General features: G+C 51.3%; 1 protein-coding gene across 9 annotated transcripts in view; it reads right to left on the bottom strand.

The window, feature by feature from the left end:
* Window positions 1-20,395, bottom strand: part of CACNA1E (calcium voltage-gated channel subunit alpha1 E) — a 253,728-nt gene extending 233,333 nt beyond the window's left edge. For 4 of the 9 annotated variants that reach the window (XR_009246127.1, XR_009246126.1, XR_009246128.1 and 1 more), the window contains exon 1: window positions 17,098-17,540. The gene's annotated coding sequence lies outside the window, so the exon portion shown is untranslated. Of the gene's footprint in view, window positions 1-17,097; window positions 17,541-20,254 lie in introns of those variants that run through there. The other 5 variants (XM_058668914.1, XM_058668918.1, XM_058668916.1 and 2 more) reach the window with 2 other exon arrangements.
* Window positions 20,396-23,271: the final 2,876 nt, after the last annotated feature.

Genomic DNA, 23,271 nt, shown 5'->3' with positions numbered 1-23,271 from the left:
TTGTTTTTTCAATTTTTTTTATTGTTGACAATCTTTACATAGTTAATTACGGTAAAAAAAAAAAAAAAGGTTCAGGGGCTATAGGAAAGTGGGTAAGACTATTATGTCCATATTGTTTCCTTCATGTATCTGAGGTAAAGGGGGATATTGAGGGAGAAGCCCCACCCATTTTCCCACCCTCCCCAAGTCCTGGATGTAGGGCATGCTCTGAGATACTTGCTCAAGTGGTTTTAATAGTTCTCCAGTTATGAATTGCTGCCAGTTTCGCCACTCCCAGCTCGATGAGGTCGTTGAAGAATCCACTGATTGACACAGTCCATCATAGAGTCTTCATTTGCCCAGTATATCACTGCCAACATATAGCTGAGGTGGTTGATTGACTTGTTCTGTCCTCTGTCTTTTCTTGGCTAGGGTTCTGAGTCCAGCAGTTCGATTGGGGAGATCTCCAAAGAAACTTTGAGGTATTCCCAGACCAGATTCTTGTATGTACTAGCAAGCACAGGGCCCGGCACAGTCCATCGCCACGATCAGCTGGTTGCAATTGCTGGGTTGGTTCTGCTCTCAGTCCCAACTTGCACTGGAACCAATGGATGTTGCAGTCCAGCCTGGTTCTGCCCAGCACACACTTGGCCGTTACATCAACCAGTGAGAGCTGCAGCCTAGTCGGGGCAACCCACAATAACCCCCACCAGGCCCGCCCCCTACTCTGGTTTGCCGATATGTATAGCAGACCAGTCCAGTCTGTCCCACATCCCATTTGGCTCTTGTACTTGTCAATGGGTATTAAAGCTTAGTTCCATCTAACCAACTCAACTATCCAGCCCTCACGGATGTTATTGAGTGCCTCTCTGTCTAGCCACCCCAGCCCCCGTCCTAGTTTTCATACCCTCCCGCGGGAGTAGTGACTCAAGAGGGGGGAACCCACTATTTCCCTCCCGGGTATCTCTCAGTCCCAGTTTATGTACTCTTTGGGTGGTTCTGTGATTTGACTTGACAGAATTATCCCCCAGTGCCAGTTTCTGCCAGCTGATGCTGCGGCTAAGCCCAAACAACCATCACCCACTGTAATTTAAGGTTGCGCCAGCAGGAATAATCTGCCCAGCCTGGCTTTTCCCTGATCTAGTCCTCTTGCTGCGCACAGGTGTTGTAGTCCTGCTTAGTCTGGTCTGTCCCCATCCTAGCCCACGCTCTCCAGTGGGAGTAGCTGTCCAGCGAGGGGACCAGCTCCTTAATCCCCCCGCCGGCTCTGCCTCTCCCTTCCTGGTTCTCATGCGTGCTGGTTGGGTGCTGTGGTCAAATCCAGTACAGGCAACCTCACCCTGGCATTCCATATCGTGCACTGGTTTTGTTGCAACCAAACCCGGCCCGACCCAACCCACACTCTGTTTTGGTGTTCGGATTTGCCAGTGGATGACATGAACTGATTCAGCCTGGTCTGCCCGACCCATTCCAAATGTATGCCAGTGGGAAACTTTTCATGGCCTATTCTGGGCTGTTTACCTGCAGGGAATGTGTCCTGCCAGAGGAGTTGCCCAGGCTCCTCCATCAGAACCCCTCCCACTGCCAGATTTTGCGCATACCAGGGGGTCCTTGAGCCAGCCCTACTCAGTTCACCTCCTGTCCTAGCAGGAACAGTGGCTTTTCTTGGCTGGCGTTCAACCCATTCTGGTTCTTGTTGGATGTTTCAGCCCAGCCATGGCTCGTCCATACCCATGTACAGCTCACACATGGCTCTGTAGGGGGTTGAGACCTAGCCTAGTCAGTCCCACATCTACCCTGGTTCTCCAGGACACCAGACGGTGTTGGGGTCTGGCCTGGACTGGTACCTCCAATCCCAGCCCACACAAGTGCCACGGGAGACTATAACTGTTTCCTAGTTAGAACGCAGCTCCCATTCCAGCACACGCGCCCCTTGGTGGGAACCTCAACCCAATTGGGGTGTCCCCTTAGCTCCCCAACTGGGCCTGTTCATAGCCGTAGTTTACGCGCCTGCCAGTGGTTGCTCTGACTTAGCTTGGCTCAGCCCTCACTTGTCCTGGCCTCTGCCTTAGACACTGTGGCTTAGCGTCTTTGACTCAAGTAGACCAGTAAGTGCAAGAGCCTAGCTTGGCATGACCTGCGCTCCATCCTGGCTTCTAGTTTTGCTTGTAGGCTGAGGTTTGCTCAGTCCTGCCCAGTACATCCCGTTCCATTACCAATTTACACATTTTGGAGCTACTTTGCCCAGCTTGTCCGACCCCCAGGTCTGAACCACACGTTCACCAGCGGGAGCTATGACTCGCCAGGGGAGTTTCCCAAGTTCCTCCACCCAGTTCTCATACATGCCAATGGGTTTTAGGCCAGTGCCCGGCGTAATCTGGCCATCGATTTGTCCTTGTATGAGCTGGTGAATGTTGCAGCCCAGCCCACCCCACACCCTATTCAGGATGCACATTCGGGTGCTGCTGCCTTGACCAGTCCAGACTATTGCGGGTCCCTTTACCTGTGATTGATGGCAGGCTCCTTGGTCACACCTAGCTTAGTCCATAACCACCAAAACTCTTGGGCTTACCAGTGGGGCTAGAATTTCCATAGGGTGTGGCCCACACATCCCGCACAGAATCTACCCCCAGATATGGTTCTCGAGTGCTAGTTAATGCTATGGCCCTGCCTAATGTGACCAGTCTCCTGATCCATCATCAAGTCAGGTAAAAGGATATCCTGCTAGACAAGCCCTGAGCCTTAGCATTTGCATGAAAGGTGTTCAACGCTCACCATTATTAAGTGATTACAAGGTCTTCAAAAGAAGAGTTACTGCAATTGGGAATCTTTCGGGTTGACTCAGATCCCAGAGGCACAGTGGGATCAACCTGGAGCTACCTAAGCAGCAATTCAGACAACCAATACCCCAGAACTCCGCGGCCGGGCGGCCAGCAGGCACAGCCTGGTGCCAAATGGCACACTGGCCACCCGGGCCCAGCTCACCATGAGCACGTGGTGGCTGGGGTCGGGATCCGAGCAAGACGCCCCTTCCTGTGGCCCCCCAGCAGCCCCCCAGCTGCTGGAAGTTTAAATGCCCAGGTCCAAGGTTGCGCCCCTTCCCAATCCCGTTCACCGACCAATGATGGCGGTAGGTGGGCCCCAGACCTACCCAGTCACGGAGACTTCCCCCCTCGGTGTACTCACCCTGAAAGGAAGCAGCCCCTGATCCCAGGAAGGCCTGGGCCCAGCTCACCATGAGCACATGGTGGCTGGGGTTGGGATCCAAGCAAGACGCCCCTTCCTGTGGCCCCCCAGCAGCATCCCAGCTGCTGGAAGTTTAAACCCCCATGGTAAGAATTTGACCATTGAACCATCACACCAAGGACTGGCTTGCTTATTTTTAACTCATTTTTAGTTTTCTGCCTCTCAAAGCAAAGGGCCATATCTGTGCTGTCCACCTGTTTGCTCAGCACAGCACAGCACAGCACAGTAACAGTGTTGTCCAACTGTGCACTCAGCAAAGCACAGCATTGTTGTTGTCTGCCTGTACTCCCAGCACAGCACAACACTGGCAGAAAGCAGGCACTTAATACTTGTTGGGTTCATCCATGTGCTCCTTAACTGCAGAGGCTAGGGTGTCATGGGACAAAGTCTGGAGGAGGGGGCATTTCTGGTCACTGCAGAGCCAGGGTCACTGTAGCTTTGAGTAGCCAGGGCCCCAGGCAGGGTGAAAACACCAAGGACAACGCTGACATTGGGAGTCTGAGTCTCACACGGTTGAGTTTGGGCCAAGTCCCTTGGGGGCACGTGGTTGGCAGATTCAGAAGGCATCTCAGCTTCAGTGACAGGGTGGGAAGAGAAAGGAGGAGACAGAACCAAGAGGGAGCGAGGTCCCTTCATAGCCTCCATGGAAGCTGCCATTGCTTGGATACCAGGGCTCCAGAAGCAATTGATGACAGAGTGGAGATTTGGAAATGACAATGCAGTCAGGAGGGAGGGCTGCCTGAACAAGCAAAGCTTTCTTTCAGACTCTGTCTGCCTGGGAGCAGGGAGTTCCTGGAGAGCCACTGATTCTCCCTGGTAACCATTTGCGGCTTCCAGGCAGTTCTAGGGTCGGTCCTTCCCCATTCCTCTCAGTTCCTGCCTGTCACGCTTGGGGACATGGGGGTTTCTACCCCAAAGTGCCTCCCAGGAGCTACAGAGGGCCTGAATGCCAAGGACGTGCAGGAAGCAGCAGCATAGACCAGCAGCCGCTCCTTGGGGTCCCCGCTGTGGGGAAGTAGGAGCAAGGCAGCAATTCAAGTTTTCCAGCTCACTTCCAGCACATGTTTCTGGGAGCCTCACCCTAACACCCCTCCATGCCTGCACAAGCATGGCCGTGTGTGAGTGCAGCATGCAACAGTGTCCACAGGTGTTACATGAATAGCCCTCCCACCTCACAGCCTCATGCTGCTCCTGCCGGAGAACCACTCCTTGAGCTCCTTCTGCATCTGTAATTTCTAACTTGATTCAGGCCCTAGTTCTACCCAGTCTCTCTTAGGAAGGAGCACTCTCAGCCCATCTTCCTGGTTCCTGGCTTCAGCCTGGACTAGCCCTGACTGATGCAGGCATCTGGAATAGAACATGGCAGATGAAAGATAAACACAAGAGCTAAAGCTATGAAATAATTATAAGAAAAAGAGAGAAAACTTTAGGCTACTGAAAAGTGATTTCTTGGATATGACACCAAAAGCACAGGCAACCAAAGAACACCAAACACACTCTGAGATGGTGCCACTAGTAGTGACATCTAACCCAGGTGTCACTTGGCTGTGAGGAAGGACCAGCAGGAAGAAAAAGCAGTGCACGTGCTCTGGGGCAGATAATCCCTGGAGCTGGCCAGCACCCAGATCCCATGTTGGCCTCTGTCACGACTTGGTGACAGGATGGAGGGTTACCCAAACCTTCAGAGCGACATTGTGGGTAAGGGGCCCATAAAGGAGGGATCGGAAACCGAGGGCAAATCCAAAGGCGAATCTGCATTCCAGATGAGTGCACACAGAGTGGAGGCCACCCCAGAGTGCCAGTGACCAGGCTACGCATGTTAAGCCAGCGAAATGTCAAAACAGAATAGTAAATAAGATCCTAAAGTTTGGAGCCTATGTTTGTTTGATCCCCAGGACAGTGGGGATGGCAGTCTCTGGCGAAATGTGGAGAAACTGCTGTACTGATCAATAACATTCAAAAGTTTTATTTTTTAAAGATTTTTTTATATTATTGGGAAGGCAGATTTACATAGCGAAGCAGATCGTCCATCTGCTGGTTCACTCCCCGTGCAGCTGCAAGGGCTGGAGCTGAGCCAATCCAAAGGCAGGAGCCAGGAGCTTCTTCCTGGGTCCTCGCACTGGGCCCCATCCAAGGTTTTTTTTTTTTTTAAGATTTTTTTTTTTTTTTTTTTTTAAAGATTTTATTCATTTTATTACAGCCAGATATATACAGAGGAGAGACAGAGAGGAAGATCTTCCATCCGATGATTCACTCCCCAAGTGAGCCGCAAAGGCCGGTGTACGCCGATCCGATGCCAGGAACCAGGAACCTCCTCCGGGTTTCCTACACGGGTGCAGGGTCCCAATGCATTGGGCCGTCCTCCACTGCTTTCCCAGGCCACAAGCATGGAGCTGGATGGGAAGTGGAGCTGCCGGGATTAGAACCGGCGCCCATATGGGATCCCAGGGCTTTCAAGGCGAGGACTTTAGCCGCTAGGCCACCATGCCGGGCCCCAAGGTTTTTTTTAACCTCAAAGTCACAGGCCTCCCAAAGAATGAGAGAGAATACAGAGATACAATAACGTAAGTAGCACTCATGTCGTTTTTCCCTAGTGATGCTTGACAGTTTGCAGGTGGTTTGCTGGGGTCCGTGTGGTGGGTGTGGAAGAGAGGAAGGTGTGAAGAGTATTATTCCACTGCAGGCAGGGCCGCAAGGAATTTCCCACTGTATGGCAGGGCCCAGTGGATGTCTCTGCATCCACCTGAAGGCATTTCCACTTCCTTTTGCATGGAACCCAGACAACCCCGCTGAGTATTCTGTAATCTATTTAGGCATTGTCTCCCTCTGCAGAGTTGGTGTTTACTACCAATGGCAGCTTGAAAGTTGATGTTGCTGATTTAGCAAAAGGGCCTTTTATTATTGCTGTCTCGGCTGCCCCAATTGACCATATGCTAATCAAGGGTGTTAAGTCTCTAGGTGTAGTGGAAATTTATTCTTTCCCTCTTTCCTGTGATGCATTTCCTCCCTTAACTGATTCAAAACTAAGTTGTAGAATGAGGATTGTAGTAGGAATGTGTTGCTGATTAATATAACTTCCTGACCTCAGGGTTAGGATGGCTGATACCCTGCCTTAGGTGAAACAAATGGCAGAATTATCCTTGGAAACACCTACTTGACCATGACATAAAAAGTCTGAGCTAGAGTTTGACTGCTTCTGTACAAATAAAGTGGATAGCTTTCTCGCATTGTCCATTATGATCCCAGAATTGTAGTAGTCCATTTGCACCTCACCCATGCACCCTTCTCAAGTTCCAAACTCAGCTGGAGCTGGACTCCTGCAGTGGTTGACCTTCCCCTTATCTTCAGATTAGCACTCAGCTACGAAGTTTCCCTGGACAGCCCTGAGCCAAAGCATGGGTCTTTTGGGTGTTTATCATCACCTTTGCCAGCTGGTTGGCTGGGTGCGTCAGAGCTTGGGAGTTCCCTTGCATTTGACAGGACTCCAAGAGTAACCCTGGGAGGAAGGAATGCCCAACCTTGAGACTACAAGAAGAATTCTTGACTGTTCCCCCTTGGTCACGTGCATCAACATTAGCCTCATTGACCGGCTGGTCTTTTGTGCCCACACCATTGTTAACCTAGTTGATTAGATAGCTTTTCATGCCAGTGTGATCTTAAAAACCCCTGACAGCAGCCTTCTGGGGCCACTCCCTCTCCACTTGCAGTGGTACAGCCTTCCCAAGCTTCTAAGAGTCTGCTCCAACTTCATTTTGGGATGAATTGGTCAACTCACAATAGTATGAAAATGAGGAACTCAACAAACATCCAAACACCCACTTCCATAGCTAGAAAGTGGAGGCTCCCAGCAACCACCCTGGATGGTACAGATACCAGGCAATGAGCCAGCCATAAAAATGAAGGAAGTCCTGAGGCTGACAGACTCCAGAGACCCCTAAAAAGCAAAGGAAAAAAACAAGTGGGCAACTGTGTTGGAGTCCTGAGGGAGGGAGAGTAGGGAGAATCACATACCAGGTAAGCTTCAGATGTTGCACCTGCCCACCAGACCTGTCTGCATATACTCCAAACTTCTCCCATGGTCAGCCACTGCTGATTGGTTCCTGGTTAAACTAGATCACAATTGGTTCATGTAGAATACCTTATTAGCATATGTTAGCTTCCTCCTTTAAAACCATGGAAATCCTGAAACAGGCAGTCTTGCCAGCAACCCTCCTTACTGTTAGGAAGCTTTCTCTGCCTCGCTCAGCAAGTGTCCCTTACTTTGTTCACTTCATGCTTGGCTGTGAGATGAAAAATTCCACAGAGGGGAAAAGCTGCAGCACAGAAGCCTGCAACCCTCCTGGACAGACAAGGAGGAGAGAAACTGTGACTGACACTTGCCAAAACCACCAGAAAGGCCGTGACCAGAGACCACAGCGGCTTCAGCACAGACAGCTGCAGCACAGAACCTATTGATTCGGAAGAATCTGGACAAAAACGGAGTCTGCCACATTTCTTCGGGGCAGACCTAAAGAAATAAAACCACAAACTCCTCCTGCCACCACTCCTGTGACAAAACATGACTCAGGTGGATGAAACTCAGGGCCAACACAATAAGAGCACCAAGACATATGAAGGGGAGGACTTCCAGTGCTGCAGTTGACACCACTCACAGTGACTGCTCAAGTTTCCTGCTAGTGCATACCCAGGGCGCTATGGGCAAGGGTCCTCATTCTTGACTTCCTGTTACCCAGCTGGGAAAGCCAGATGGGGTTTCTGACTCCTGGCTTTGGCCTGGCATAGGCTGACTCCTGTAGGCATTTGAGGAGAAAACCAGAGAATGGGAAATCTCCGTGTGTGTGTGTGTGTGTGTGTGTGTGTATTTCTGATTCCCTGCCTTTCAAAGAAATAATTTTTTAAAAAATTTACAATAGTAATATACTTAATCAAAGCGTGGAAGATCTGCACACTGAAAACCATAAAACAGATAGAATAGACTAAGAGACTCTGTTTTATTTTTCAAATAATAAAATAAAAAATTTAAAGGCACAAAAATACTCTGCTTGTGAACAAGAATTAATTCTATTCAAACCTCCACACTACCCAAGGTGACCTATGATTGCAACACAATCCCACCAAAACCCAAGGCATTTTCACCCTAACAGCAAAGATAACCCCCAAACACCAACACAATTTTGAAAAGAAAAACAAAAGTTGAGGCACAACATATTATATCCTGATTTTATACTGTTCACTTAAGCAACTAAATAATAACCAAAGGTTATTAAAGCAGCATGGGGCCACAAAAACCAGGAGAGCACAACAGACAGGAAACAGTAGGTCTTTGAGTGCTTTGCCACAGAAGAGCAGTGATGCTTGATGAAGAATCCATATTTGGTTGACTAAATTCACACCTCATGTCGTAACCTTACGTGCAGAGTACAAGACTTCAGTAAGATTAAGATCAAAGAAACTTTGCCAAGTAAGACAAGCATTCAGAAAAGGATAAATAGTGTGAGTCTTTGGATCACAGGACATGGATGTCGAGCACAGGATTGATGGGATGGCCAGGGAGTGGCTGATGGGGTCACACTCGGCTGGCTCAAGGGTCACCTGAGAACAGCCAGTAACTGGACCTGTTTGGAAATGGATGAGCCACCCTAAACAGTGGCCGGGCTATCCAACACCCAGGCAAGTGGCACAGAACCTGCGATGTGGGGTCACGGCCACTCAGCGGCAAACGGTCAGGCAAGGCCTCACACCTCTGCCGTGAATGTCGCATCAGGGCCCAGAGAGCCCCCATGTCAGGTATAGCTCCAAATTCAAAATGAGAGACATAATTTTCACAGAAGTGAGGAGAGGAGAGGCAGAACTTAGCTGTGCTGGGTGACGAATGGTGGATAAAAGGCAGAGACCACCACTGCCTTTTCCTAGCCAACAGCAGCTCCAGGTTCCAGGCCTGGAAACCAAACACTGAACAGAATGCCTGCGGTAAGACTCAGAAGAAAGCACCACAGCTGGTCCAGCATCCAGAGTCCAAGAGCTGATTGCCAAAGGGAAGGGAAAGCATGATTCTTTCTGGAGCCCAAACAGAAGACATGGCTGAGGAGGGGAGTGGAGTGTCCTGGCAGGACCCACTAGCTGGGAGGGGTCCGGGGGCCAGCACCGGTTCCTATAGGCTGGAGAACAGGGTCAGCATCCTTCACTGCCATCAGGGCAGCCTCCTTGGTAAATCTCCAGATGCCAGGGGTGGCAAGATGCAAATCTCGCCAATGTGCCTCGCAGAAGTGCATACCTCTCACTAGGAAGCTACTTTGTCAGACAACAAAACACAACCCTGATGCAGGAGGCCCACAGGCCAGCACACCAGTGCTCCACCAGCAAGATCCAGAGCTCAGAAAAATCTGAGGAAAGGTGACATTTCTCCAGCAGATAATCCAGACACAACATGGGAATGGGGATAGGGGACACCACAGGTTGAGAAGGAGACCCTCAGCTTACACTGCCAACCACACAGCCGCAGGGAGAGGTGCTCAGCTGGCAGAGGGATACCATACACACATGTGGAGATATTAGGAGATAACTCAATTCAGAGATGAATGGAAATGCCATCATGTTTGGCTTCTTATCTTTTAGAAAACTGGCACGTCAGCATTTCTGGACACACCACTAAAGTATAGGGAAAACAGTCAGACAGCCAGTGAGGAAGCCTGGCCACCAGTCAACAAGTGCTCAAAGGGGACTCAGGGCACTCCAGCACCTGTTTGAAAAAGTCAGTGCAGGGCCCAGCGCTATGGTTCAATGGCTAAATCCTCACCTTGCAAGTGCTGGGATCCCATATGGGTGCCAGTTTCTGTCCACTTCCTGTCCAGCTCCCTGCTATGGCCTGAAAAAACAGTATAGGATGGCCCGAAGCCTTGGGACCCTGTACCTATGTGGGAGATCTGGAAAAAGCTTCCGGCTCCTGGCTTCGAATCAGCTCAACTCTGGCCATATGGCCATTTGGGGAATGAACCAGCAGATGGAAGATCTTTGTCTCTCCTCTCCATAAATCTGATCTGCCTTTCCAATAAAAATAAATAAATCTTTTTTAAAAGTCCTTGGAGCACACATCAAGATCAGGTCAATATCAGGTGGGAGTTCCCCATCTCCAGGGACTGGAGTGGTTGGGAGGCTGAGTGTGGCGTCTCCCCCTGTCTCCCCACTTCCCCCAGATATGAGAAAAAGAAAGGGAAAACCTGGAAACAATGATCACACCCACTTTTCCCTGACTCTGGAGCCTTCCCATCCTTATCAACTATGTGAGCATCACCTAAAATTTAAAAAAAAATTAACAAAATAAATTATTGACATGATTTTAAAAAAAAAAAAAAGGTCAGTGCAGAGGAGAGGACAATGCGGGTTGGGGGTGGGGGACTCTGGAGCCGCACAGAGAGGAAGGGCTGAGAGTCCAGCAATGCCAGGCCCCTATGCAGTCTCCAGCCTATGATACCCAGCTCCTCCCAAGCCTCCGATGCTGAGCCTCTGGGATCCAGGAGTCTCCTGCAAGAGGGAGAGGCTGTAGGGGCCCATGGCTCAGGCATCACCAGGAGGACTGAGGCACAAAACAGTCCATCTGGAGGGAAAGGTCCAAAGACCCGGGCACACACCCCCACCAGCCCGGCCACTGCCTGGCATGAGGACAGTTGCAGTTGCAGGGCCCACTCAGGGTGGAGAGAGTCCTGTGGAGATTCCAACTTTCCAGCTCAGACTCCCCAAGCACACCCTCCATCTGGACTGAGTGGAGGGGCAGGTTAGAGATCTCTGGTCCCCATTGTCCTACAAGCACCTGTTCCATTATGCACACTGCCAGCACTAGTCAGGGCTTTGATCGGAGCGCCCAGCAGTTAGTTTTGGAATAAGCTGGCTTTAGGGGCAAGCTCCTCTTCAAACATCAGACTATGCTCCCTCCTCCCAAAAGAGAAGACTGCTCTGGGTCCCTGACGGTGAGAACTGGGGAGCAGGTGTTAGCCGTGGAGTTTGCAGTGCTGGGTTCAATACCTGGCTCTGGTTCCTGACTCCATTTATTGCTGATGCAGAGCCTAGGAGGCAACCATGACACTTCAAGCAAACTGGGTTCTGGCTACCCACACGGGACACATGGAGGGATCCTGCTTCTGGACTCAGCCCCGACTCAGCCCTGCATATGGGCAGTAGAGGAGTGAACCCATAGACAGAAACCTGTTCCTGCTCTCACTCTCACTCTTTCTCTCACACACAGGCCCTTCTCTTCACAAACATGTAGATTTTTAAAAAGCCAATAAATGTTCAAATCTGCCTGATAGGCTGAGAGCAGCACAGGCTCCAGGGAGAGTAGACCTGTTAGGAATGGAGCCACAGTAGCTGGCGCCCTGATCATCTATTACCAGGGAGGAGATACAACCACGGGGTGACAAAAACTGGAACTTCTGAAGAACTCGCACTTGTCATCACAGTGTGAGTAGCACCGTCAGGCCCTGTAACTGCATCCAAAGGGCCTAGAAGTTGACCATAAAATAAAAGGCCATGTCCACCAAAGCTTATTGTTCAGGAAGGAAGCACTGGCAATAGAGAGGTTTTATCTAACCCAGGCTGGATGGAGGTTTTCATAACTCAGGCAACTCAGGAATGCTGAGAGGTAGGAAAAAAATGTTCCTGAAAATAGGGATAGGATCACAGGCAGAAGGAAGGGTGCAGAAGGAGCAAAGCTGGGTCCAAACCAATATGATGGATGATTCCCACTCACATTTTCAGAGCCAGACCAGTTACTGACTACACCTGTAAGGCAGTAAACCACTTACAACAGGGAGATCACAGAAGATGCAGTCACTGTAGGAATACACCTGCTACAGGAGCTAAACTTACTAGAGGATTATATCTGCCACAGCCTGGAGTCTTGCTGGAACTATGGTCACTGAAGAAATACACCTGTCACAACCTGGAGACTCACAGGAACTAAATCACTCCAGGAATACACCTGCCACAGCCTGGAGTCTCGCTGGAACTACAGTCACTGAGTACACCTGTCACATCCTGGAGTTCCTATATATTTACTGTCCATTTATCATTTCCTCCTACTAGAGATAAATATCAAGGAAGTAGGGTATTTCACAACTTGCTCAATTTCTTGTGCTTATTCCCAGGCCAATGTCATCTCAGGGAAGCCTTACAATGTGCCTGTAGGACAGCCAGTGAGACTCTATGATTGCTCCCATAAGCAGTAGAGCTGAGTTTCACACCTGGGGCTCTAACCCCCAAGCCCTAACACCACTCTTCTACCCACCTTGTGAGCGGCGAGGCCAGCCTATAGGCTTGGAGGTTGACAAACTGGTGGTCCTACACAGGTACAGAGGCAGACACATCTGTGGTGCTTGGACCTCTACCCTAAGCAGGTCATCAACCTGACTGCAGACTTGGCACCTGCTGTGTAGGACCCTGCTCCCCTAGGCAGGTGGTGAAGAATTTGAATCTAGATAGCTGCTACAAGAACACAGCAACCACGGAAGTCCTGATAAGCTCAAGTTTCACTCTTTCTGGAAGCAGAAATGTAAATTGTTTAAATTCAGGAAGAAATACCTCCCTGCTCAGTTAACCCAGCCAATGGAGTGCAAGCAGGGTTGAGGGAGATGGCAGCAGAGGTCTCAGGAATGACCCCAGGCTGAGCCATGTACAGGCCAACAGTCCTGAGACTAAGAAGGAAGGGACTGCCTCCTGTCATGTGACCAGAAGCACAAAGCAAGACCTGATGCTCTCATTCTAAAGGCCACTAATCACTTGCTCAGGGCAGGAAGGCTTGCACAACCCCCTATGACCAGGGGGAAGCCAGGGACACAGGTACAGACATCTCTGCAGGGCAGGATGACAGCCTTCCTGAGTGCCAGCCGTGGACATGCAAGAGCCCTAGACTGGCTACCCAGATGAGAATCGTCCAGAAGCTCCAAGGATTAACACACCCCTGCAATGGGCCATGTCTCTACTGCCTGCCCCCACCCAACTCCACTGACTCTACCTACGGTAGGAAACTGAATCTTCCCTAAAATGGTCTGAGCCATGACAGAAACCCTAAACCCTACCCCTAGCCCTAACCCTAACCAGCTAGGTGAAGGGCGACTGTGAGGCCACAGTCCCAGGTGGATGAGGACAACCCACACCAGGTCTCTCCTGTGAACAGAATGGGGAACTTCTAAGCAAACCAGCCCCATAAAGTTAAGTAAGGTCCATACCATCCTAGGTCCACCTGAGTGTGATGCCCCATGCCCTCCTAGGTGCTCCTGGACAGCGACACCCCACACCCATGGAGGGGCTGTGCAGTCATCCAGCACAGCCTTCTTGTCAAAGTCAATAGCAGCACCAAGAAGTAACAAGGAGACAAGGATTGCTGAACACTCAGGCTCTGTGAGTGCCTTCCAGAGGCACAGGGAGAGGAGCTGCTTATGCTTTCCAATGCCTGGCCAGCCTCTGATTCAGCCCCAGTGACCCTTTCAGCAGCCAGCATGGACATACCAACACATGGCCTCTCATTACACAGTGCCACCAACCAGGCTGGGTCAACGTACACAGGACAGGATCCTATAGTCCCTGTAGGCCTGGTCCAGGTAGGCAGGCAGGAGTGGAGTACACAAGCTTCCCGACCCCAAACAAAGACAGACAGGCTGTTGAGCCAGGCAGAATAAGCAGCCCTCAGCAGCAAGGAACCCCGTGTTGAACCAGAGACCCCAGAACAGAGGCAGCCTCCTGTAGCTGGAACCATTATTGAGTCCTAACTCCAACCCCACAAGTGAACCTGAGCCAAGCCCCACATTTCTGTACTTCCTCTTCCTCTACAAGATGGGTAAGCTCCTGTCAGGACCCCGTCTAGAGCCCATGTGCAGTGTGCCAGACACTACATTTAATACTAACTTTCAGAGTCCTACAGTCAGACCTGGGCTCCCCAGACGAAGGTGTCCAAGGCCTACACCCGTACAATGGGCACAAGTCTGCCTGTCCCTGGGCCCCATAGGCTACTGCCAGCAATACAGCGCTTAGCCTCCCAGGAGCAAAGGGTCTGCAAAGGCCCTGCCTGCCTCTCACCCTCGGAACACACAGTCCCAGGGGACACAGGTGGGTTGGGGCCAGGGAGTGAGGCAAGGGTGGTAGGGGGAAAGCAGCTCGAGAGGGAGGGGACGCAGAGCACACAGGAACCCTGGGCCAGGAAACACCACCGCAGGGGGACACTGCAGGACCCAGACAATGAAGGCAAGGCCTGCTGCCTGAGCCTGTCCACTCTCAAGAGTGGATCCTCCTGGACACTCCACCACAGTGGCAAAAGCTCTCTGCTGGTGGGAGAGAATGAAGCAGAGAAAGCTCCATCCATAGGATCTCCTGCGGCTTCCCCACCCAGATCCAATACCACCCAGCAAAGGGCTGATTCCTCTAGGAAGTTCCCTGGGGCCCAGTCCAGGACACACCAGCCCCTTCTCTTCCTCCTCCTCTTCCCCTCCCCTCTGATATCAGTGGAGAGAAAGGGTGTTCTCACACAAGCACAGAAATCCTTCATTCACCCAAACCGCTCTCCAATCAGTCTGAACTGGCCGGCTGCTCAATCTACATGGGTGGCCACAGCCCCCAAACCCTGAGGGAAGCCCGTAGACTTGGGTCTCTGCCCACCAATCTTCAAGGACTACTTGCCCTGCTTGGGGGTTATAGGAAGTACCGAGCCATCGGAGTGGATTCCCCCACCCTTGTCTCCTGGGCCTGGCACACAGGCACAGGGGACTGTGTGCTGCATCTCCAGGGAGTCACACAACCACCCCACCCAGCCAGACCCAAACCTGGCCAGAAAACAGATTCCTGTGCGGCTCAGCTTCCTCTGTGTTCTCCAAGCCACCTTCCCTGAAGGGATGCAGCCCATCCTGCAACCCTGTTACCTGCTAAGACGCACACGGCCTCCTCAGAGGAAACTTCCCTGGGAGCTGAGCCCCCTACCCAGCGTCCCTCCAGGCCACAGTCCCGGGGAACACTGGGTGTCCCAAGGGGACAGGCCAGGTTGGCAGGACCGCGAAGCACCTGCTGCTTTCAATGCGATGCGTGAGGAATCCAGCCCAGGAAACGCGCCTGAAGCAGGCGCCGCCGCAGCCCAGGCAGCCCAGGAAGCCGCAGGGCGCGGGGTCGCCACGGAGCGGCAGGCAAGGGGGGCAATCTGGCTTCCCAAGGCTCCGTCGCCGCACTGGGCGCACCGCCAGCTTACCTCCAAGGTGCGTGGAGTTCCAGGTCTGGACGCCGAGGTGCTGAGTCCCTGGGAAGATCCCGAGGGTTTAAGAGCGGCGGTGGGGGAGGGGAAGGGGGTGACACTGGAGCAGCGGTTGGTGGGGAGCACTGAGGAAAAGCTGAGCACCGAAGGAAGCAGAAGGGTCCCTGAGGGATCCGCCTCTGCCGCCTGCGGGGAAGGGACGCCTGGTGACCGGCACGGACCGCAGGGAAGACTGCGAGCTGTGCACCCTGGGGGCCGCGGGGCGGGGCTCAGGGCGGGGTAGGGGGCGGGGTAGGGGGGCGGCAGGAGCTGGGTCCTGGGTCTGGAGCAAGTCTGGAGAGAGAACCGCTGGGTGGCCAAGTCTGGCCAAGCCCTGTGGCTTCCGACTTGCGGCAGTTTCTCCTCTAGTCCGCCACCCCAGAGTCTCAGTCCAGGGCTCTCGCCAGGGACCTAACCTGAAGGGTACAACTGTGCAGAGCGACCACCTCGCACAGTTCAGGGCAGAGTGGAACCAGCCCAGCTGCGCAGAATTGGGCGCGACCACAGGCAAGGGAGGGGATGTTTCAAGTGCAGGTGAGCGGGCATCCAGAGCCCAAGGGGCTGAGTCAGTCCCTGGGAACTCTCCCCAGTCCCTCTCCCTGTCTGTGCAGCTTTGCCTCAGGAATGCCTAGTCACCACCCCCAAAGTCTTAGATTCTAGCCACTTTCCATTCCCAGAAGGGCTTCCTCTTGTTAGGGGTGGGAGGGAGGAGGTGCTGTGCACCTGAGCACCCTACCTGTCCTGGGCCTCACCCCAAAGTGGCCCCGATGGTGTTTCTCCGAGTAGAGAGGGAAGTAAAGAGCGGGGCTGGGCATCCTTGGCCAGTTCCCACAGGAGCCCCAGCAGCAGGTCTGGGTAGGAGGCACGAGTGGGCCCTAAACATCCCCCAAACCTAAGATGTCTGGTCTGGATAAGCTGGGCTTTCCAAGACCAGCCTGAGTTCCGTAGTCAGCTTTTCAAAAATGCTCCCCCGACCCCAGGTATGAGCAAAGATATATCCTTCAGAGACAGGCAGGGATCTGGACCCTCTAGGGTCTGGCTCTCTGGCAGGCACACAGGCCTCATCATGTTGTGGCCTGCTGGGGAGGGGTCTGTGAAGGTGTAGACAGAGGTCCTCACCCTGAGCAGGGCTCCCAGACAGCTGCCCCCAGAAGCACATGGTGAGCCAGTGGGGGAAGGCCATGTGCACTCAGATTAACTACTGAATCTGCCAGAGGCCAGGAACCCAAAATATAGTCCTGGTCCTCCTGTCATTTCCACAGCATGGGTATAAACGCAGGGACACACATGGATACTCATGGACACAGGCCCACATGGAATAATTCAGGCACAGACACACATGGAGATACACGGACATAGTATAGGCACAGACATACTGTATCTCTGTAGGCACAGTACTCATGCCACAATGTTTGGGTTTCTTTCTAATGAAAAGTTTAAGGAGCTGAGACAGCAGAAGGCTTTCCTGGCTTCTTCTCTTTTAGAGAAGAGCATCTACCACCAAAACAAACAGCAATTGCGTCACAAACAAGGCTCCCCTGCACCCACTCGCACCACAGGGGTGCACGTGTCCCCAGATCGGTCATCCCATGGCAGACTTCATTTACCTGATCACAAAGCCAGCTGGGTTCTCATTCCCAAGCACAATCCTTGCACACATCTGGCAGTTCCTCTGTCGCCTGTTGGGCTTCACCAACAACTCAGCAGAATGGCACGATTCCTTCTAGATTCAGCACCTGGGATAGGCTCTTATCCTGTTCAAATGAGTGCTCAAATGGGTGCTGACTGGGGCTGGGGTCAGAACAGGGTCACACACAGGTCAATCTCCTTCATCCTTCTAAACACCCAGCAGAGGAAGGGCCCTCGCTTCCCAGGCTTCAGCCAGATCTGTACTCCCACTGAGGCCCCTGGCAGGACTTGGTCCTGGGTTCCTGGCTTCAAAGAAAAGCCCCTGATTTAATAATGCAGCCTGCCTGGGCACCATGTGGTAGTCATGGCAACCACTCCCTGCCATCTAGCTGTAGTCAGGATGCTATTGGGAGAGGGAGAGTCTCTGTGGAAAAGCGAGAGGAGAGAAGGCAGACAATGTTGACCTTCATCCACCCCATCTTGACACCAGGTCACCCAAGCAGTCATCGCCCCTGTCTCTGATAGTTTCTTTCCCACCTCCTCTCCCTGACTCAGGAGACACAGGTTCCTAGCTCTGTCCACAAACAGCTCCTTGGAATTTTGGCAAATTCCTTAGGCTTTTCTGTGCCTTGGTTTCCTTATCTGCAAAATAAGGCTTCCATTGTCTCCAGTGGTTCCCTCCCACTGCACAGTTCTCTGGCCCACACCTTTCTACCCGTTAGCCTCTGATCTGACTATCTTGGTCCCACAAACTCTGCCTATGTACTACCTGTCCTCCATCTCCTCAGAGAAGCTCCCCTTTTCCCCTGGTTCCACTTTCCCAGCTAAACCCCAGACTGTAGAGTACACATCAGTTCCTGAGAGTCCTCTCCCCCAAGGCAATTCTGCTGCCCCCATACAAACACTCACATATAAAATGTCCTGGACCAGCCCTGTTATACCTGTCTTGTGGCATGGGCATTGTAGTCTGTTGAGTTCAGCTTGGACAGGAATAGAATCCTACAGGGAGGCTGTCTATGAGTGATTAAATGGAAGGGTCAGTAACACCATAGCTTTCTGAATCTGTTGTCAGAGACTCAAGACAGGCAAGAGTGCTAAGTTGGAGGTAAGAAGGCAAAGTGCTGTATACAGTGGGCAAAGCAACAGAAGACCTGATCTCTAGGGAAGGAACATGCCCATCTCTGATTCACTTTTCAAACATCTCAACACTAGGTTAGGCACCAGGAACTCCATCCAGGTCTCTCCTGTGGGCAGCAGGGACCCTCACTGCCATCTCCCAGGATCTGCTCTGGTGGGAAGCTGGAATGAGGAACCACAGCCAGTACTCACATGCAGGTACTCTGATATGCGATACAAGCTCCTAGACAGGCCAAGCACCTGCCTCTCCAGCCTGTGCTGGGACAGAACAGAACAAGGGCCTCTCAGGTGGGAGCAACCCCCAAAGGGCACTAAGGCAGCCCCAGAAACTGTGAGGAAAGCCAGCATTGTCTGCCTGCAGCATATCTCTGGTTCCCTAAAGGCCTGAGCCACAACAAAGATGCACATGCAGCTGCCATTGTGCCTCTCAACCTCTGCACTTGACCTCTTGCCACACCTCCTGGCCTCTGGCCTGGCTTCTTCCATGCCAGGCACAGGGACACAAGGGAATTAGACAGGAGTTGGGATGATGCTGCCAGGGACACAGGGCCAAGTGGGCAGTGTTTCAGGCATTGCTAGGAGACATCGGTGCAAATTTCTTTTCTCCAGAAGCAATTACTTTAGAAAGATAAAAGGGAAAGAGATATCCACATAAGAACTCCAAGCTTCTGATGTGATGAAAGCAGGAATCAGAAGACAGGTCTCCTTCCTGACATTCCCTTAGAAATTTGCTTCCATCTGGACATTAAACAAAGGGAGCACTGCTGTGAGAACACGCATGAGCTCTCATACCTGTGGGGATACAGTGTCCATCAGTGTGACAGCCTTGGCACTGGCCAGGCTCTGCGTGGGCTGAAGGCCCATCAGTAACCCAGGAATCCAGACCTGCCTGGCTGAGACCCCAGCCTCCATACAGCTTCTCCCCCATGTGATCCTCAGTCCAGACGGAGCTGCCCACCCTCTTGGATCTGCCAAATGACACAGTCATCTCAATGTGTGCACAAGCTGAGTGACACATTTCATTAGCAGACGCCACTGGTGCCCTCCCCCAACCAGTGCAATATTCACGTGTCCCTGACACAGAAGACAAGCTGACAAGCTTCCAAGAGAGAGGAACCCTCAAGCAGAAAGCTGGAAGAGAGAGACTGCTTTGTAAGTGCTTACCCCTACCTGCATTGCCTCCACCCTTAGCCAAGTTTAATGTGGGTCCAGATCAAGTAGTATCCACAATTCTCCCCAAGGGAAGGTACCTCCTCCATTACCCTGGCTCCCACTCAATCTGTGCAATAGAAACCTAGTGTGGGGCCAGCACAGTGGCACATCAGGCTAATCCTCTTCCCTGTGGAGTCAGCATCCCATATGGGCAACAATTTATGTCCTGGCTGCTCCAATTCCTATCCAGGGAAGCAGCTGAAGATGGGCCAAAGCCTTGGGACTCTGCACCCACATGGGAATCCTGGAAGAAGCTCTTGGATCCTGGCTTTGATCATTTCATCTCTGGTCTTTGCAGCCATTTGAGGTGTAAACCAGCAGATGGAAGACTTTCTCTGTTTCTCCTTCTCTCTATATAAAATCTGTCATTTGAATAAATAAAAGATTTTTTTTAAAAAAAAGGAAACCTGAAATGGCAGAAAATGAAAAACCATACTACATACCAAATCATTCTACACACACAAACTATCCAATACACCCAAACTGTCCTACACACTCAACCATCACCTACACCCAAACCCTCTAACACACCCAACCATGAAACATACCCAAATCATCCTACATACCTAATCATCATATATACCCAAGCCATCCTAGACACCCAACCATGCCATACAAACCACACTATACACACAAACCACACCATACACAAACCCTCCTATACACAGAAGCCATTCTTTACACACTATCCTATACACAAAACTATGACAAAACTATACACCCAACCACACCATACATTTAAACATCATAAACACACAATCATCCCAAACCACATACCCTGTATACCTGAATCACCAAACCATGCCACGCTGTGCTCAACTATCTCTGAGCACAATGTGCAAACCTCAGGACAAACCCAGGCTCTGTCTCTACCCTGAGAACAGAGCCAGAAAAAAAACAGCAGTGGAGCCCCCACTCCTTCCAAGGATGCACACACTCTGTATCACCATCACTGAAAACCAGGGACCTGCAGCACCTGCCCTCTGTGACTGCTGCATGTGTTGCTTGGTGACGAGCAGTGCTTTGAATGACAAGGTTTCCATGGTTACCTTCTTGGCGGGAGTTGGACCCCAAGCTTCACCGTTCATCAGGTGCCCAGCTATCTCCTTTTGTTACTATCAACTTGCAGTTACAGTTTCAAGTCTCCTGTAGCATTTACACCCTCCCCAGGGCCTGGTCTGTGCTTTGGATAGGGGTGAACATCTGAAATGGAGACACTGCAACCTGCAGGCTGCCCTGGACAGACTGAGGCCAACCAGCTCTCTGGTTCAGCCCAGATGGGATTCACACACCCCAGTGTATATGGGAAAGTCACGCTAAAACTACATGCACTACTCCATAATAAGCCTCAAAAATAATACCCAGGGAGCACAGACCAACACAAGGCACAGGAGCAGGGCTGGGCTCCTAAACCATCATTTCCTCTCCTATGCTCAGCCTTGTGCAGGAGGCCTCAAACTAGTGATAGACCTGATTAACTGAATTGTCAGAAGCATCAGAAAAATGAACCTTGCCCTCTGTGGCTAGTGACCAAGATCAGGGCACCAGCACAGTCAGGTTCTGTCGAGGTCTTAACTCTGGATTGCAAACAACAGCTGCTGTCCTTCATATGGAAGGCAGAGGGTAGAATCTGTTCTTCCTGCCACTCACACACATACACACAGTGGAGTCTGTTCATTCTGTGTGTGTGTGTGTCTGTATGTCTCTCTCTCGCACTCACACACGGTGAAGTCCATTCATCCTGTCACGCACACACACAGGTGGAGTCTTCATTCTCACACACACAGGTGGAGTCTTCATTCTCACACACACAGGTGGACGCTTTTCATCCTCTCTCTCAAACACACACAGGGTGAAGTCTATTCATTCTCATGCACACACACACAAGGTGGAGTCTTTAATTCCACTCGTACACAGGGTGCAGTCCGTTCATCTCTTACACAGGGTGGAGTTTGTTCATCCTCTCAAGTACACACAGGATCAAATCGTTTATTCTCACCCAAAGGGTGGATTCTGTTCATCCTCTCTCACACACACAGGTATGAGTCTTTTCATACACACACACACACACACACACAGGGTAGAGTCTGTTCATCCTCTGTTCACCCACACACAGGGTGGAGTTGTTCATACCCACACACACAAATATTGGAATCTATTACTCCTCTCACATACACAGGTTGGAATATGTTCACCCTCTCACGCAGAGTTGAGTCTGTTCATCCTCTTACACACACACAAGGTAGAATCTGTTTATGCTCTCTCACACACAGGGTGGAATCTGTTCATCCTCATACAAATGCAGCAATGGTTCTGTCCTTATTTGTGAGCACTCAGACCCTTGCAGCCTGAAGTGCTCATCAGGTCCAGTGTGCTTCCTGCTTTGTTGTGCAGATGGCTTTCAGCAAGACTGTGGGTGTGGGAGATAATCGCAGGCCCTGGCCATCTTTTGTATACCAGTTTAGAGCCCAGTAGCTTTGGGCTAGTACCTGCCAAGAACAAGGTCCTTCTAGGCATTTTGAAAAGTATCTGTGAAATGTTCTCAGCTGGGTGCTGCTGAGTAGATCAGTTCTTTCACAAACTGGTGCAGCCCTCCGAGTGCTCAGCAGCATAGAGGAGCAGCATGGACACACATGCACTTAGTAGAGGGCCCAGGGACAGCCCAACCCACAGAAGCCCAGTGTTTCAGGAGAATAAGAGATACCATGATTTTTGACAAAGTTCATGCAAAATGCACATTATGTAAAAATATATGCACAGATCTGAAGTATTTTTGCACCAAAATAAACTTATTTTTTTCTTAAAGGTTTCTTCTTTTTTTACTTGAAAGGCAGATTTACACTCCATAAATGGCCAATAATGCTGTTACTAAGCCAATCTGAAGCTGTGAGCCAGGAGCTGTTTCTGGGTCTCTCACACATGTACAGTAGCCTAAGTACTTGAGCCATCCTCCACTGCTTTCCCACATGCATTAGCAGGGAGCTGGATCAGAAGTGGGGCAGCCAGGACATAAACCTATACCTATATAGGGTGCCAGCAGTGTAGGCTAAAGATGAGCCTAACATTCCACCTCCCCAGCCCCAAACTTATCTTTAAACTCTATTTTCCATGAACCCTTTGAGATCCCCTCATAATGTGATTAGCAACAGCTGTAAGAGGCCTTTTCAAGTAGACATGATTTCGTGTAAATGTTGCCAAGACAGAAAGCAGTCACTGCCCCAGTGCCTGCATAGACCAGGATTCAGGGCACAGAAGTGCATTGCTGCTTCTGCTTCTCTAGCTGCTACAAATGTAGGCCTGGCATGCTGGGGACAAGTGCCCCCTTACCAGGAGACTGAATGTTAGAGATGCTGCCTCACTGAACTGCACACTTCTTCTGTCAACTGGCTGCTTCTGAACAGCCACGTAGGTGGGAAATAGGGCTCCTGCTACTGTCTCATTTGTCCAGCTTACAACTGGGGCAGCAAATGCCTTGGAGCTGCCCTTGCTGATCAGCAAGTCCCAGTCTAGCCTCACCCAGCAGAAGGTCTCTTATGGGTAGGGTAAGAAACCACTGATAAAGTGCTCAAGCCCAAAGTTCATCCCATGTGGGACTGCATTCCCCTTCTGAACCTGATACTGCCAGAACTGCCAGAGGCCCTGGAGGTCTGTCGCACCTCAGCACTCCGTGGTATTCACATCCCACAGGTGCAGCACCTGCACCCAATCCTCTCCAGATACTTCACTACCTCTGGAGATGTAAATGCACACTCCCCACAGGTGCCCTGTCTCTGAGCATTCCCTGCCTGCACTGGCTGTGTCCT

This window comes from Ochotona princeps, chromosome 10 (assembly GCF_030435755.1).
Source record: "Ochotona princeps isolate mOchPri1 chromosome 10, mOchPri1.hap1, whole genome shotgun sequence".
NCBI lineage: Eukaryota > Metazoa > Chordata > Mammalia > Lagomorpha > Ochotonidae > Ochotona > Ochotona princeps.
This window is presented reverse-complemented; position numbering and strand designations above follow the sequence as displayed.